At 40.1% G+C, this 9,942-nt stretch overlaps 30 non-coding genes and 9 pseudogenes across 30 annotated transcripts; all 39 read left to right on the forward strand.

Moving 5' to 3' along the window:
* The first annotated feature begins 90 nt into the window (after nucleotides 1-90).
* Nucleotides 91-209, forward strand: LOC149637073 (5S ribosomal RNA; annotated as a pseudogene).
* Nucleotides 210-349: 140 nt separating this feature from the next.
* Nucleotides 350-468, forward strand: LOC149637074 (5S ribosomal RNA). Its single transcript, XR_016373350.1, has one exon. It is a non-coding gene; the product is annotated as a 5S ribosomal RNA (ribosomal RNA).
* Nucleotides 469-599: 131 nt separating this feature from the next.
* On the forward strand, nucleotides 600-718 carry LOC149637075 (5S ribosomal RNA; annotated as a pseudogene).
* Nucleotides 719-858: 140 nt separating this feature from the next.
* On the forward strand, nucleotides 859-977 carry LOC149637076 (5S ribosomal RNA). Its single transcript, XR_016373351.1, has one exon. It is a non-coding gene; the product is annotated as a 5S ribosomal RNA (ribosomal RNA).
* A 131-nt stretch (nucleotides 978-1,108) lies between these two features.
* Nucleotides 1,109-1,227, forward strand: LOC149637077 (5S ribosomal RNA). The gene has a single exon (XR_016372682.1). It is a non-coding gene; the product is annotated as a 5S ribosomal RNA (ribosomal RNA).
* Nucleotides 1,228-1,366: 139 nt separating this feature from the next.
* On the forward strand, nucleotides 1,367-1,485 carry LOC149637078 (5S ribosomal RNA). The gene has a single exon (XR_016373352.1). It is a non-coding gene; the product is annotated as a 5S ribosomal RNA (ribosomal RNA).
* A 134-nt stretch (nucleotides 1,486-1,619) lies between these two features.
* On the forward strand, nucleotides 1,620-1,738 carry LOC149637079 (5S ribosomal RNA). Its single transcript, XR_016372885.1, has one exon. It is a non-coding gene; the product is annotated as a 5S ribosomal RNA (ribosomal RNA).
* A 141-nt stretch (nucleotides 1,739-1,879) lies between these two features.
* LOC149637080 (5S ribosomal RNA) lies at nucleotides 1,880-1,998 on the forward strand. The gene has a single exon (XR_016373353.1). It is a non-coding gene; the product is annotated as a 5S ribosomal RNA (ribosomal RNA).
* Nucleotides 1,999-2,129: 131 nt separating this feature from the next.
* LOC149637081 (5S ribosomal RNA) lies at nucleotides 2,130-2,248 on the forward strand (annotated as a pseudogene).
* A 131-nt stretch (nucleotides 2,249-2,379) lies between these two features.
* Nucleotides 2,380-2,498, forward strand: LOC149637082 (5S ribosomal RNA). The gene has a single exon (XR_016372858.1). It is a non-coding gene; the product is annotated as a 5S ribosomal RNA (ribosomal RNA).
* A 135-nt stretch (nucleotides 2,499-2,633) lies between these two features.
* LOC149637083 (5S ribosomal RNA) lies at nucleotides 2,634-2,752 on the forward strand. Its single transcript, XR_016373553.1, has one exon. It is a non-coding gene; the product is annotated as a 5S ribosomal RNA (ribosomal RNA).
* A 139-nt stretch (nucleotides 2,753-2,891) lies between these two features.
* LOC149637084 (5S ribosomal RNA) lies at nucleotides 2,892-3,010 on the forward strand. Its single transcript, XR_016373417.1, has one exon. It is a non-coding gene; the product is annotated as a 5S ribosomal RNA (ribosomal RNA).
* A 140-nt stretch (nucleotides 3,011-3,150) lies between these two features.
* On the forward strand, nucleotides 3,151-3,269 carry LOC149637085 (5S ribosomal RNA). Its single transcript, XR_016373554.1, has one exon. It is a non-coding gene; the product is annotated as a 5S ribosomal RNA (ribosomal RNA).
* A 140-nt stretch (nucleotides 3,270-3,409) lies between these two features.
* On the forward strand, nucleotides 3,410-3,528 carry LOC149637086 (5S ribosomal RNA). Its single transcript, XR_016373355.1, has one exon. It is a non-coding gene; the product is annotated as a 5S ribosomal RNA (ribosomal RNA).
* A 131-nt stretch (nucleotides 3,529-3,659) lies between these two features.
* On the forward strand, nucleotides 3,660-3,778 carry LOC149637087 (5S ribosomal RNA). Its single transcript, XR_016373072.1, has one exon. It is a non-coding gene; the product is annotated as a 5S ribosomal RNA (ribosomal RNA).
* A 136-nt stretch (nucleotides 3,779-3,914) lies between these two features.
* On the forward strand, nucleotides 3,915-4,033 carry LOC149637088 (5S ribosomal RNA). The gene has a single exon (XR_016372886.1). It is a non-coding gene; the product is annotated as a 5S ribosomal RNA (ribosomal RNA).
* A 141-nt stretch (nucleotides 4,034-4,174) lies between these two features.
* On the forward strand, nucleotides 4,175-4,293 carry LOC149637089 (5S ribosomal RNA). The gene has a single exon (XR_016373356.1). It is a non-coding gene; the product is annotated as a 5S ribosomal RNA (ribosomal RNA).
* A 131-nt stretch (nucleotides 4,294-4,424) lies between these two features.
* On the forward strand, nucleotides 4,425-4,543 carry LOC149637090 (5S ribosomal RNA; annotated as a pseudogene).
* Nucleotides 4,544-4,674: 131 nt separating this feature from the next.
* On the forward strand, nucleotides 4,675-4,793 carry LOC149637091 (5S ribosomal RNA). Its single transcript, XR_016373357.1, has one exon. It is a non-coding gene; the product is annotated as a 5S ribosomal RNA (ribosomal RNA).
* A 135-nt stretch (nucleotides 4,794-4,928) lies between these two features.
* On the forward strand, nucleotides 4,929-5,047 carry LOC149637092 (5S ribosomal RNA). The gene has a single exon (XR_016373358.1). It is a non-coding gene; the product is annotated as a 5S ribosomal RNA (ribosomal RNA).
* A 140-nt stretch (nucleotides 5,048-5,187) lies between these two features.
* On the forward strand, nucleotides 5,188-5,306 carry LOC149637093 (5S ribosomal RNA). Its single transcript, XR_016372485.1, has one exon. It is a non-coding gene; the product is annotated as a 5S ribosomal RNA (ribosomal RNA).
* Nucleotides 5,307-5,441: 135 nt separating this feature from the next.
* Nucleotides 5,442-5,560, forward strand: LOC149637094 (5S ribosomal RNA). The gene has a single exon (XR_016373359.1). It is a non-coding gene; the product is annotated as a 5S ribosomal RNA (ribosomal RNA).
* A 140-nt stretch (nucleotides 5,561-5,700) lies between these two features.
* LOC149637095 (5S ribosomal RNA) lies at nucleotides 5,701-5,819 on the forward strand. The gene has a single exon (XR_016373360.1). It is a non-coding gene; the product is annotated as a 5S ribosomal RNA (ribosomal RNA).
* A 131-nt stretch (nucleotides 5,820-5,950) lies between these two features.
* LOC149637096 (5S ribosomal RNA) lies at nucleotides 5,951-6,069 on the forward strand (annotated as a pseudogene).
* Nucleotides 6,070-6,200: 131 nt separating this feature from the next.
* On the forward strand, nucleotides 6,201-6,319 carry LOC149637097 (5S ribosomal RNA). The gene has a single exon (XR_016373361.1). It is a non-coding gene; the product is annotated as a 5S ribosomal RNA (ribosomal RNA).
* Nucleotides 6,320-6,454: 135 nt separating this feature from the next.
* Nucleotides 6,455-6,573, forward strand: LOC149637098 (5S ribosomal RNA). Its single transcript, XR_016373362.1, has one exon. It is a non-coding gene; the product is annotated as a 5S ribosomal RNA (ribosomal RNA).
* Nucleotides 6,574-6,713: 140 nt separating this feature from the next.
* Nucleotides 6,714-6,832, forward strand: LOC149637099 (5S ribosomal RNA). Its single transcript, XR_016373363.1, has one exon. It is a non-coding gene; the product is annotated as a 5S ribosomal RNA (ribosomal RNA).
* Nucleotides 6,833-6,967: 135 nt separating this feature from the next.
* Nucleotides 6,968-7,086, forward strand: LOC149637100 (5S ribosomal RNA). Its single transcript, XR_016373364.1, has one exon. It is a non-coding gene; the product is annotated as a 5S ribosomal RNA (ribosomal RNA).
* A 136-nt stretch (nucleotides 7,087-7,222) lies between these two features.
* Nucleotides 7,223-7,341, forward strand: LOC149637101 (5S ribosomal RNA; annotated as a pseudogene).
* Nucleotides 7,342-7,472: 131 nt separating this feature from the next.
* LOC149637102 (5S ribosomal RNA) lies at nucleotides 7,473-7,591 on the forward strand. The gene has a single exon (XR_016372471.1). It is a non-coding gene; the product is annotated as a 5S ribosomal RNA (ribosomal RNA).
* A 133-nt stretch (nucleotides 7,592-7,724) lies between these two features.
* LOC149637103 (5S ribosomal RNA) lies at nucleotides 7,725-7,843 on the forward strand. Its single transcript, XR_016372444.1, has one exon. It is a non-coding gene; the product is annotated as a 5S ribosomal RNA (ribosomal RNA).
* Nucleotides 7,844-7,978: 135 nt separating this feature from the next.
* LOC149637104 (5S ribosomal RNA) lies at nucleotides 7,979-8,097 on the forward strand. The gene has a single exon (XR_016373366.1). It is a non-coding gene; the product is annotated as a 5S ribosomal RNA (ribosomal RNA).
* Nucleotides 8,098-8,228: 131 nt separating this feature from the next.
* Nucleotides 8,229-8,347, forward strand: LOC149637105 (5S ribosomal RNA; annotated as a pseudogene).
* Nucleotides 8,348-8,482: 135 nt separating this feature from the next.
* LOC149637106 (5S ribosomal RNA) lies at nucleotides 8,483-8,601 on the forward strand. Its single transcript, XR_016373367.1, has one exon. It is a non-coding gene; the product is annotated as a 5S ribosomal RNA (ribosomal RNA).
* A 137-nt stretch (nucleotides 8,602-8,738) lies between these two features.
* On the forward strand, nucleotides 8,739-8,857 carry LOC149637107 (5S ribosomal RNA). Its single transcript, XR_016372644.1, has one exon. It is a non-coding gene; the product is annotated as a 5S ribosomal RNA (ribosomal RNA).
* A 140-nt stretch (nucleotides 8,858-8,997) lies between these two features.
* Nucleotides 8,998-9,116, forward strand: LOC149637108 (5S ribosomal RNA; annotated as a pseudogene).
* A 131-nt stretch (nucleotides 9,117-9,247) lies between these two features.
* LOC149637109 (5S ribosomal RNA) lies at nucleotides 9,248-9,366 on the forward strand. The gene has a single exon (XR_016373368.1). It is a non-coding gene; the product is annotated as a 5S ribosomal RNA (ribosomal RNA).
* A 131-nt stretch (nucleotides 9,367-9,497) lies between these two features.
* LOC149637110 (5S ribosomal RNA) lies at nucleotides 9,498-9,616 on the forward strand. Its single transcript, XR_016372910.1, has one exon. It is a non-coding gene; the product is annotated as a 5S ribosomal RNA (ribosomal RNA).
* Nucleotides 9,617-9,747: 131 nt separating this feature from the next.
* On the forward strand, nucleotides 9,748-9,866 carry LOC149637111 (5S ribosomal RNA; annotated as a pseudogene).
* The last annotated feature ends 76 nt before the right edge of the window (nucleotides 9,867-9,942 follow it).

Below are 9,942 nucleotides of genomic sequence, written 5' to 3' on the forward strand. Positions count from 1 at the left end.
GAAAAGCAAACAGAGTTTCTTATCTTTCAAACATGCCGAAGGGTAATTTGTCAAATTAGTTTTAAATTCGAATAACTAACTAAAGTTCTCGGCAACGGCCATATCACGCTGAAAACACCGGTTCTCGTCCGATCACCGAAATTAAGCAGCGTCAAGCGCAGTCAGTACTTGGGAGGGAGACCACTTAGGAACACTGCGTGCCGTTGTCTTTTACAGTGTAGTTTCCTTTTTTAAAATCCACCAGATATGAGAAAAGCAAACAGAGTTTCTTTTTTTTTATTTTTTGAAAACATGCAGAAGGGTAATTTGTCAAATTAGTTTTAAATTCGAATAACTAACTAAAGTTCTCGGCAACGGCCATATCACGCTGAAAACACCGGTTCTCGTCCGATCACCGAAGTTAAGCAGCGTCGAGCGCAGTCAGTACTTGGGAGGGAGACCACTTAGGAACACTGCGTGCCGTTGTCTTTTACAGTGTAGTTTCCTTTTTTAAAATCCACCAGATATGAGAAAAGCAAACAGAGTTTCTTATCTTTCAAACATGCCGAAGGGTAATTTGTCAAATTAGTTTTAAATTCGAATAACTAACTAAAGTTCTCGGCAACGGCCATATCACGCTGAAAACACCGGTTCTCGTCCGATCACCGAAATTAAGCAGCGTCAAGCGCAGTCAGTACTTGGGAGGGAGACCACTTAGGAACACTGCGTGCCGTTGTCTTTTACAGTGTAGTTTCCTTTTTTAAAATCCACCAGATATGAGAAAAGCAAACAGAGTTTCTTTTTTTTTATTTTTTGAAAACATGCAGAAGGGTAATTTGTCAAATTAGTTTTAAATTCGAATAACTAACTAAAGTTCTCGGCAACGGCCATATCACGCTGAAAACACCGGTTCTCGTCCGATCACCGAAGTTAAGCAGCGTCGAGCGCAGTCAGTACTTGGGAGGGAGACCACTTAGGAACACTGCGTGCCGTTGTCTTTTACAGTGTAGTTTCCTTTTTTAAAATCCACCAGATATGAGAAAAGCAAACAGAGTTTCTTATCTTTCAAACATGCCGAAGGGTAATTTGTCAAATTAGTTTTAAATTCGAATAACTAACTAAAGTTCTCGGCAACGGCCATATCACGCTGAAAACACCGGTTCTCGTCCGTTCACCGAAGTTAAGCAGCGTCGAGCGCAGTCAGTACTTCGGAGGGAGACCACTTAGGAATACTGCGTGCCGTTGTCTTTTACAGTTTAGTTTCCTTTTTTAAAATCTACCAGATATGAGAAAAGCAAACAGAGTTTCTTTTTTTTATTTTTTGAAAACATGCAGAAGGGTAATTTGTCAAATTAGTTTTAAATTCGAATAACTAACTAGAGTTCTCGGCAACGGCCATATCACGCTGAAAACACCGGTTCTCGTCCGATCACCGAAGTTAAGCAGCGTCGAGCGCAGTCAGTACTTGGGAGGGAGACCACTTAGGAACACTGCGTGCCGTTGTCTTTTACACTTTAGTTTCCTTTTTTAAAATCCAACAGATATGAGAAAAGCAAAGAGAGTTTCCTTTTTTTAAAAAAACATGGAGAAGGGTAATTTGTCTAATAAGTTTTAAATTCGAATTATTAACTAAAGTTCTCGGCAACGGCCATATCACGCTGAAAACATCGGTTCTCGTCCGATCACCGAAGTTAAGCAGCGTCGAACGCAGTCAGTACTTGGGAGGGAGACCACTTAGGAATACTGCGTGCCGTTGTCTTTTACAGTTTAGTTTCCTTTTTCTAAAATCTACCAGATATGAGAAAAGCAAACAGAGTTTCTTTTTTTTTATTTTTTGAAAACATGCAGAAGGGTAATTTGTCAAATTAGTTTTAAATTCGAATAACTAACTAAAGTTCTCGGCAACGGCCATATCACGCTGAAAACACCGGTTCTCGTCCGATCACCGAAGTTAAGCAGCGTCGAGCGCAGTCAGTACTTGGGAGGGAGACCACTTAGGAACACTGCGTGCCGTTGTCTTTTACAGTGTAGTTTCCTTTTTTAAAATCCACCAGATATGAGAAAAGCAAACAGAGTTTCTTATCTTTCAAACATGCAGAAGGGTAATTTGTCAAATTAGTTTTAAATTCGAATAACTAACTAAAGTTCTCGGCAACGGCCATATCACGCTGAAAACACCGGTTCTAGTCCGATCACCGAAATTAAGCAGCGTCAAGCGCAGTCAGTACTTGGGAGGGAGACCACTTAGGAACACTGCGTGCCGTTGTCTTTTACAGTGTAGTTTCCTTTTTTAAAATCCACCAGATATGAGAAAAGCAAACAGAGTTTCTTTTTTTTCAAACATGCAGAAAGTTAATTTGTCAAATTAGTTTTAAATTCGAATAACTAACTAAAGTTCTCGGCAACGGCCATATCACGCTGAAAACACCGGTTCTCGTCCGATCACCGATGTTAAGCAGCGTCGAGCGCAGTCAGTACTTGGGAGGGAGACCGCTTAGGAACGCTGCGTGCCGTTGTCTTTCACACTTCAGTTTCCTTTTTTAAAATCCAACAGATATGAGAAAAGCAAAGAGAGTTTCCTTTTTTTTAAAAAAACATGGAGAAGGGTAATTTGTCTAATAAGTTTTAAATTCGAATTATTAACTAAAGTTCTCGGCAACGGCCATATCACGCTGAAAACACCGGTTCTCGTCCGATCACCGAAGTTAAGCAGCGTCGAACGCAGTCAGTACTTGGGAGGGAGACCACTTAGGAATACTGCGTGCCGTTGTCTTTTACAGTTTAGTTTCCTTTTTTAAAATCTACCAGATATGAGAAAAGCAAACAGAGTTTCTTTTTTTTATTTTTTGAAAACATGCAGAAGGGTAATTTGTCAAATTAGTTTTAAATTCGAATAACTAACTAAAGTTCTCGGCAACGGCCATATCACGCTGAAAACACCGGTTCTCGTCCGATCACCGAAGTTAAGCAGCGTCGAGCGCAGTCAGTACTTCGGAGGGAGACCACTTAGGAATACTGCGTGCCGTTGTCTTTTACAGTTTAGTTTCCTTTTTTAAAATCTACCAGATATGAGAAAAGCAAACAGAGTTTCTTTTTTTTTATTTTTTGAAAACATGCAGAAGGGTAATTTGTCAAATTAGTTTTAAATTCGAATAACTAACTAAAGTTCTCGGCAACGGCCATATCACGCTGAAAACACCGGTTCTCGTCCGATCACCGAAGTTAAGCAGCGTCGAACGCAGTCAGTACTTGGGAGGGAGACCACTTAGGAATACTGCGTGCCGTTGTCTTTTACAGTTTAGTTTCCTTTTTTAAAATCTACCAGATATGAGAAAAGCAAACAGAGTTTCTTTTTTTTTATTTTTTGAAAACATGCAGAAGGGTAATTTGTCAAATTAGTTTTAAATTCGAATAACTAACTAAAGTTCTCGGCAACGGCCATATCACGCTGAAAACACCGGTTCTCGTCCGATCACCGAAGTTAAGCAGCGTCGAGCGCAGTCAGTACTTGGGAGGGAGACCACTTAGGAACACTGCGTGCCGTTGTCTTTTACAGTGTAGTTTCCTTTTTTAAAATCCACCAGATATGAGAAAAGCAAACAGAGTTTCTTATCTTTCAAACATGCAGAAGGGTAATTTGTCAAATTAGTTTTAAATTCGAATAACTAACTAAGGTTCTCGGCAACGGCCATATCACGCTGAAAACACCGGTTCTCGTCCGATCAGCGAAGTTAAGCAGCGTCGAGCGCAGTCAGTACTTGGGAGGGAGACCACCTTGGAACACTGCGTGCCGTTGTCTTTCACACTTTAGTTTCCTTTTTTAAAATCCAACAGATATGAGAAAAGCAAAGAGAGTTTCCTATTTTTTTAAAAAAACATGGAGAAGGGTAATTTGTCTAATAAGTTTTAAATTCGAATTATTAACTAAAGTTCTCGGCAACGGCCATATCACGCTGAAAACATCGGTTCTCGTCCGATCACCGAAGTTAAGCAGCGTCGAACGCAGTCAGTACTTGGGAGGGAGACCACTTAGGAATACTGCGTGCCGTTGTCTTTTACAGTTTAGTTTCCTTTTTCTAAAATCTACCAGATATGAGAAAAGCAAACAGAGTTTCTTTTTTTTTATTTTTTGAAAACATGCAGAAGGGTAATTTGTCAAATTAGTTTTAAATTCGAATAACTAACTAAAGTTCTCGGCAACGGCCATATCACGCTGAAAACACCGGTTCTCGTCCGATCACCGAAGTTAAGCAGCGTCGAGCGCAGTCAGTACTTGGGAGGGAGACCACTTAGGAACACTGCGTGCCGTTGTCTTTTACAGTGTAGTTTCCTTTTTTAAAATCCACCAGATATGAGAAAAGCAAACAGAGTTTCTTATCTTTCAAACATGCCGAAGGGTAATTTGTCAAATTAGTTTTAAATTCGAATAACTAACTAAAGTTCTCGGCAACGGCCATATCACGCTGAAAACACCGGTTCTCGTCCGATCACCGAAATTAAGCAGCGTCAAGCGCAGTCAGTACTTGGGAGGGAGACCACTTAGGAACACTGCGTGCCGTTGTCTTTTACAGTGTAGTTTCCTTTTTTAAAATCCACCAGATATGAGAAAAGCAAACAGAGTTTCTTTTTTTTCAAACATGCAGAAAGTTAATTTGTCAAATTAGTTTTAAGTTCGAATAACTAACTAAAGTTCTCGGCAACGGCCATATCACGCTGAAAACACCGGTTCTCGTCCGATCACCGAAGTTAAGCAGCGTCGAGCGCAGTCAGTACTTGGGAGGGAGACCACTTAGGAACACTGCGTGCCGTTGTCTTTTACACTTTAGTTTCCTTTTTTAAAATCCAACAGATATGAGAAAAGCAAAGAGAGTTTCCTTTTTTTTAAAAAAACATGGAGAAGGGTAATTTGTCTAATAAGTTTTAAATTCGAATTATTAACTAAAGTTCTCGGCAACGGCCATATCACGCTGAAAACACCGGTTCTCGTCCGATCACCGAAGTTAAGCAGCGTCGAGCGCAGTCAGTACTTGGGAGGGAGACCACTTAGGAACACTGCGTGCCGTTGTCTTTTACAGTTTAGTTTCCTTTTTTAAAATCTACCAGATATGAGAAAAGCAAACAGAGTTTCTTTTTTTTTATTTTTTGAAAACATGCAGAAGGGTAATTTGTCAAATTAGTTTTAAATTCGAATAACTAACTAAATTTCTCGGCAACGGCCATATCACGCTGAAAACACCGGTTCTCGTCCGATCACCGAAGTTAAGCAGCGTCGAGCGCAGTCAGTACTTGGGAGGGAGACCACTTAGGAACACTGCGAGCCGTTGTCTTTTACACTTTAGTTTCCTTTTTTAAAATCCAACAGATATGAGAAAAGCAAAGAGAGTTTCCTTTTTTTTAAAAAAACATGGAGAAGGGTAATTTGTCAAATTAGTTTTAAATTCGAATAACTAACTAAAGTTCTCGGCAACGGCCATATCACGCTGAAAACACCGGTTCTCGTCCGATCACCGAAGTTAAGCAGCGTCGAGCGCAGTCAGTACTTGGGAGGGAGACCACTTAGGAACACTGCGTGCCGTTGTCTTTTACACTTTAGTTTCCTTTTTTAAAATCCAACAGATATGAGAAAAGCAAACAGAGTTTCTTTTTTTTTATTTTTTGAAAACATGCAGAAGGGTAATTTGTCAAATTAGTTTTAAATTCGAATAACTAACTAAAGTTCTCGGCAACGGCCATATCACGCTGAAAACACCGGTTCTCGTCCGATCACCGAAGTTAAGCAGCGTCGAGCGCAGTCAGTACTTGGGAGGGAGACCACTTAGGAACACTGCGTGCCGTTGTCTTTTACAGTGTAGTTTCCTTTTTTAAAATCCACCAGATATGAGAAAAGCAAACAGAGTTTCTTATCTTTCAAACATGCCGAAGGGTAATTTGTCAAATTAGTTTTAAATTCGAATAACTAACTAAAGTTCTCGGCAACGGCCATATCACGCTGAAAACACCGGTTCTCGTCCGATCACCGAAATTAAGCAGCGTCAAGCGCAGTCAGTACTTGGGAGGGAGACCACTTAGGAACACTGCGTGCCGTTGTCTTTTACAGTGTAGTTTCCTTTTTTAAAATCCACCAGATATGAGAAAAGCAAACAGAGTTTCTTTTTTTTCAAACATGCAGAAAGTTAATTTGTCAAATTAGTTTTAAGTTCGAATAACTAACTAAAGTTCTCGGCAACGGCCATATCACGCTGAAAACACCGGTTCTCGTCCGATCACCGAAGTTAAGCAGCGTCGAGCGCAGTCAGTACTTGGGAGGGAGACCACTTAGGAACACTGCGTGCCGTTGTCTTTTACACTTTAGTTTCCTTTTTTAAAATCCAACAGATATGAGAAAAGCAAAGAGAGTTTCCTTTTTTTTAAAAAAACATGGAGAAGGGTAATTTGTCTAATAAGTTTTAAATTCGAATTATTAACTAAAGTTCTCGGCAACGGCCATATCACGCTGAAAACACCGGTTCTCGTCCGATCACCGAAGTTAAGCAGCGTCGAGCGCAGTCAGTACTTGGGAGGGAGACCACTTAGGAACACTGCGTGCCGTTGTCTTTTACAGTTTAGTTTCCTTTTTTAAAATCTACCAGATATGAGAAAAGCAAACAGAGTTTCTTTTTTTTTATTTTTTGAAAACATGCAGAAGGGTAATTTGTCAAATTAGTTTTAAATTCGAATAACTAACTAAATTTCTCGGCAACGGCCATATCACGCTGAAAACACCGGTTCTCGTCCGATCACCGAAGTTAAGCAGCGTCGAGCGCAGTCAGTACTTGGGAGGGAGACCACTTAGGAACACTGCGTGCCGTTGTCTTTTACACTTTAGTTTCCTTTTTTAAAATCCAACAGATATGAGAAAAGCAAAGAGAGTTTCCTTTTTTTTAAAAAAACATGGAGAAGGGTAATTTGTCAAATTAGTTTTAAATTCGAATAACTAACTAAAGTTCTCGGCAACGGCCATATCACGCTGAAAACACCGGTTCTCGTCCGATCACCGAAGTTAAGCAGCGTCGAGCGCAGTCAGTACTTGGGAGGGAGACCACTTAGGAACACTGCGTGCCGTTGTCTTTTACACTTTAGTTTCCTTTTTTAAAATCCAACAGATATGAGAAAAGCAAAGAGAGTTTCCTTTTTTTTAAAAAAAACATGGAGAAGGGTAATTTGTCAAATTAGTTTTAAATTCGAATAACTAACTAAAGTTCTCGGCAACGGCCATATCACGCTGAAAACACCGGTTCTCGTCCGATCACCGAAATTAAGCAGCGTCAAGCGCAGTCAGTACTTGGGAGAGAGACCACTTAGGAACACTGCGTGCCGTTGTCTTTTACAGTGTAGTTTCCTTTTTTAAAATCCACCAGATATGAGAAAAGCAAACAGAGTTTCTTTTTTTTCAAACATGCAGAAAGTTAATTTGTCAAATTAGTTTTAAATTCGAATAACTAACTAAAGTTCTCGGCAACGGCCATATCACGCTGAAAACACCGGTTCTCGTCCGATCGCCGAAGTTAAGCAGCGTCGAGCGCAGTCAGTACTTGGGAGGGAGACCACTTAGGAACACTGCGTGCCGTTGTCTTTTACACTTTAGGTTCCTTTTTTAAAATCCAACAGATATGAGAAAAGCAAAGAGTTTCCTTTTTTTTAAAAAAACATGGAGAAGGGTAATTTGTCTAATAATTTTTAAATTCGAATTATTAACTAAAGTTCTCGGCAACGGCCATATCACGCTGAAAACACCGGTTCTCGTCCGATCACCGAAGATAAGCAGCGTCGAGCGCAGTCAGTACTTGGGAGGGAGACCACTTAGGAACACTGCGTGCCGTTGTCTTTTACACTTTAGTTTCCTTTTTTAAAATCCAACAGATATGAGAAAAGCAAAGAGAGTTTCCTTTTTTTTTAAAAAACATGGAGAAGGGTAATTTGTCTAATAAGTTTTAAATTCGAATTATTAACTAAAGTTCTCGGCAACGGCCATATCACGCTGAAAACACCGGTTCTCGTCCGATCACCGAAGTTAAGCAGCGTCGAGCGCAGTCAGTACTTGGGAGGGAGACCACTTAGGAACACTGCGTGCCGTTGTCTTTTACAGTTTAGTTTCCTTTTTTAAAATCCACCAGATATGAGAAAAGCAAACAGAGTTTCTTATCTTTCAAACATGCAGAAGGGTAATTTGTCAAATTAGTTTTAAATTCGAATAACTAACTAAAGTTCTCGGCAACGGCCATATCACGCTGAAAACACCGGTTCTCGTCCGATCACCGAAATTAAGCAGCGTCAAGCGCAGTCAGTACTTGGGAGAGAGACCACTTAGGAACACTGCGTGCCGTTGTCTTTTACAGTGTAGTTTCCTTTTTTAAAATCCACCAGATATGAGAAAAGCAAAGAGAGTTTCCTTTTTTTTAAAAAAACATGGAGAAGGGTAATTTGTCTAATAAGTTTTAAATTCGAATTATTAACTAAAGTTCTCGGCAACGGCCATATCACGCTGAAAACACCGGTTCTCGTCCGATCACCGAAGTTAAGCAGCGTCGAGCGCAGTCAGTACTTGGGAGGGAGACCACTTAGGAACACTGCGTGCCGTTGTCTTTTACACTTTAGTTTCCTTTTTTAAAATCCAACAGATATGAGAAAAGCAAAGAGAGTTTCCTTTTTTTTAAAAAAAAACATGGAGAAGGGTAATTTGTCTAATAAGTTTTAAATTCGAATTATTAACTAAAGTTCTCGGCAACGGCCATATCACGCTGAAAACACCGGTTCTCGTCCGATCACCGAAGTTAAGCAGCGTCGAGCGCAGTCAGTACTTGGGAGGGAGACCACTTAGGAATACTGCGTGCCGTTGTCTTTTACAGTTTAGTTTCCTTTTTTAAAATCTACCAGATATGAGAAAAGCAAACAGAGTTTCTTTTTTTTTATTTTTTGAAAACATGCAGAAGGGTAATTTGTCAAATTAGTTTTAAATTCGAATAACTAACTAAAGTTCTCGGCAACGGCCATATCACGCTGAAAACACCGGTTCTCGTCCGATCACCGAAATTAAGCAGCGTCAAGCGCAGTCAGTACTTGGGAGGGAGACCACTTAGGAACACTGCGTGCCGTTGTCTTTTACAGTGTAGTTTCCTTTTTTAAAATCCACCAGATATGAGAAAAGCAAACAGAGTTTCTTTTTTTTCAAACATGCAGAAAGTTAATTTGTCAATTTAGTTTTAAATTCGAATAACTAACTAAAGTTCTCGGCAACGGCCATATCACGCTGAAAACACCGGTTCTCGTCCGATCACCGAAGTTAAGCAGCGTCGAGCGCAGTCAGTACTTGGGAGGGAGACCACTTAGGAACACTGCGTGCCGTTGTCTTTTACAGTGTAGTTTCCTTTTTTAAAATCCACCAGATATGAGAAAAGCAAACAGAGTTTCTTTTTTTTCAAACATGCAGAAGGGTTATTTGTCAAATTAGTTTTAAATTCGAATAACTAACTAAAGTACTCGGCAACGCCCATATCACGCTGAAAACACCGGTTCTCGTCCGATCACCGAAGTTAAGCAGCGTCGAGCGCAGTCAGTACTTGGGAGGGAGACCACTTAGGAACACTGCGTGCCGTTGTCTTTTACAGTTTAGTTTCCTTTTTTAAAATCCACCAGATATGAGAAAAGCAAACAGAGTTTCTTATCTTTCAAACATGCAGAAGGGTAATTTGTCAAATTAGTTTTAAATTCGAATAACTAACTAAAGTTCTCGGCAACGGCCATATCACGCTGAAAACACCGGTTCTCGTCCGATCACCGAAATTAAGCAGCGTTAAGCGCAGTCAGTACTTGGGAGAGAGACCACTTAGGAACACTGCGTGCCGTTGTCTTTTACAGTGTAGTTTCCTTTTTTAAAATCCACCAGATATGAGAAAAGCAAAGAGAGTTTCCTTTTTTTTAAAAAAA

This window comes from Phalangium opilio, unplaced genomic scaffold (genome assembly GCF_054372755.1).
Source record: "Phalangium opilio isolate 3A_F unplaced genomic scaffold, DU_Popi_V2 ptg000095l_1, whole genome shotgun sequence".
NCBI classification, from domain to species: Eukaryota; Metazoa; Arthropoda; class Arachnida; order Opiliones; family Phalangiidae; genus Phalangium; species Phalangium opilio.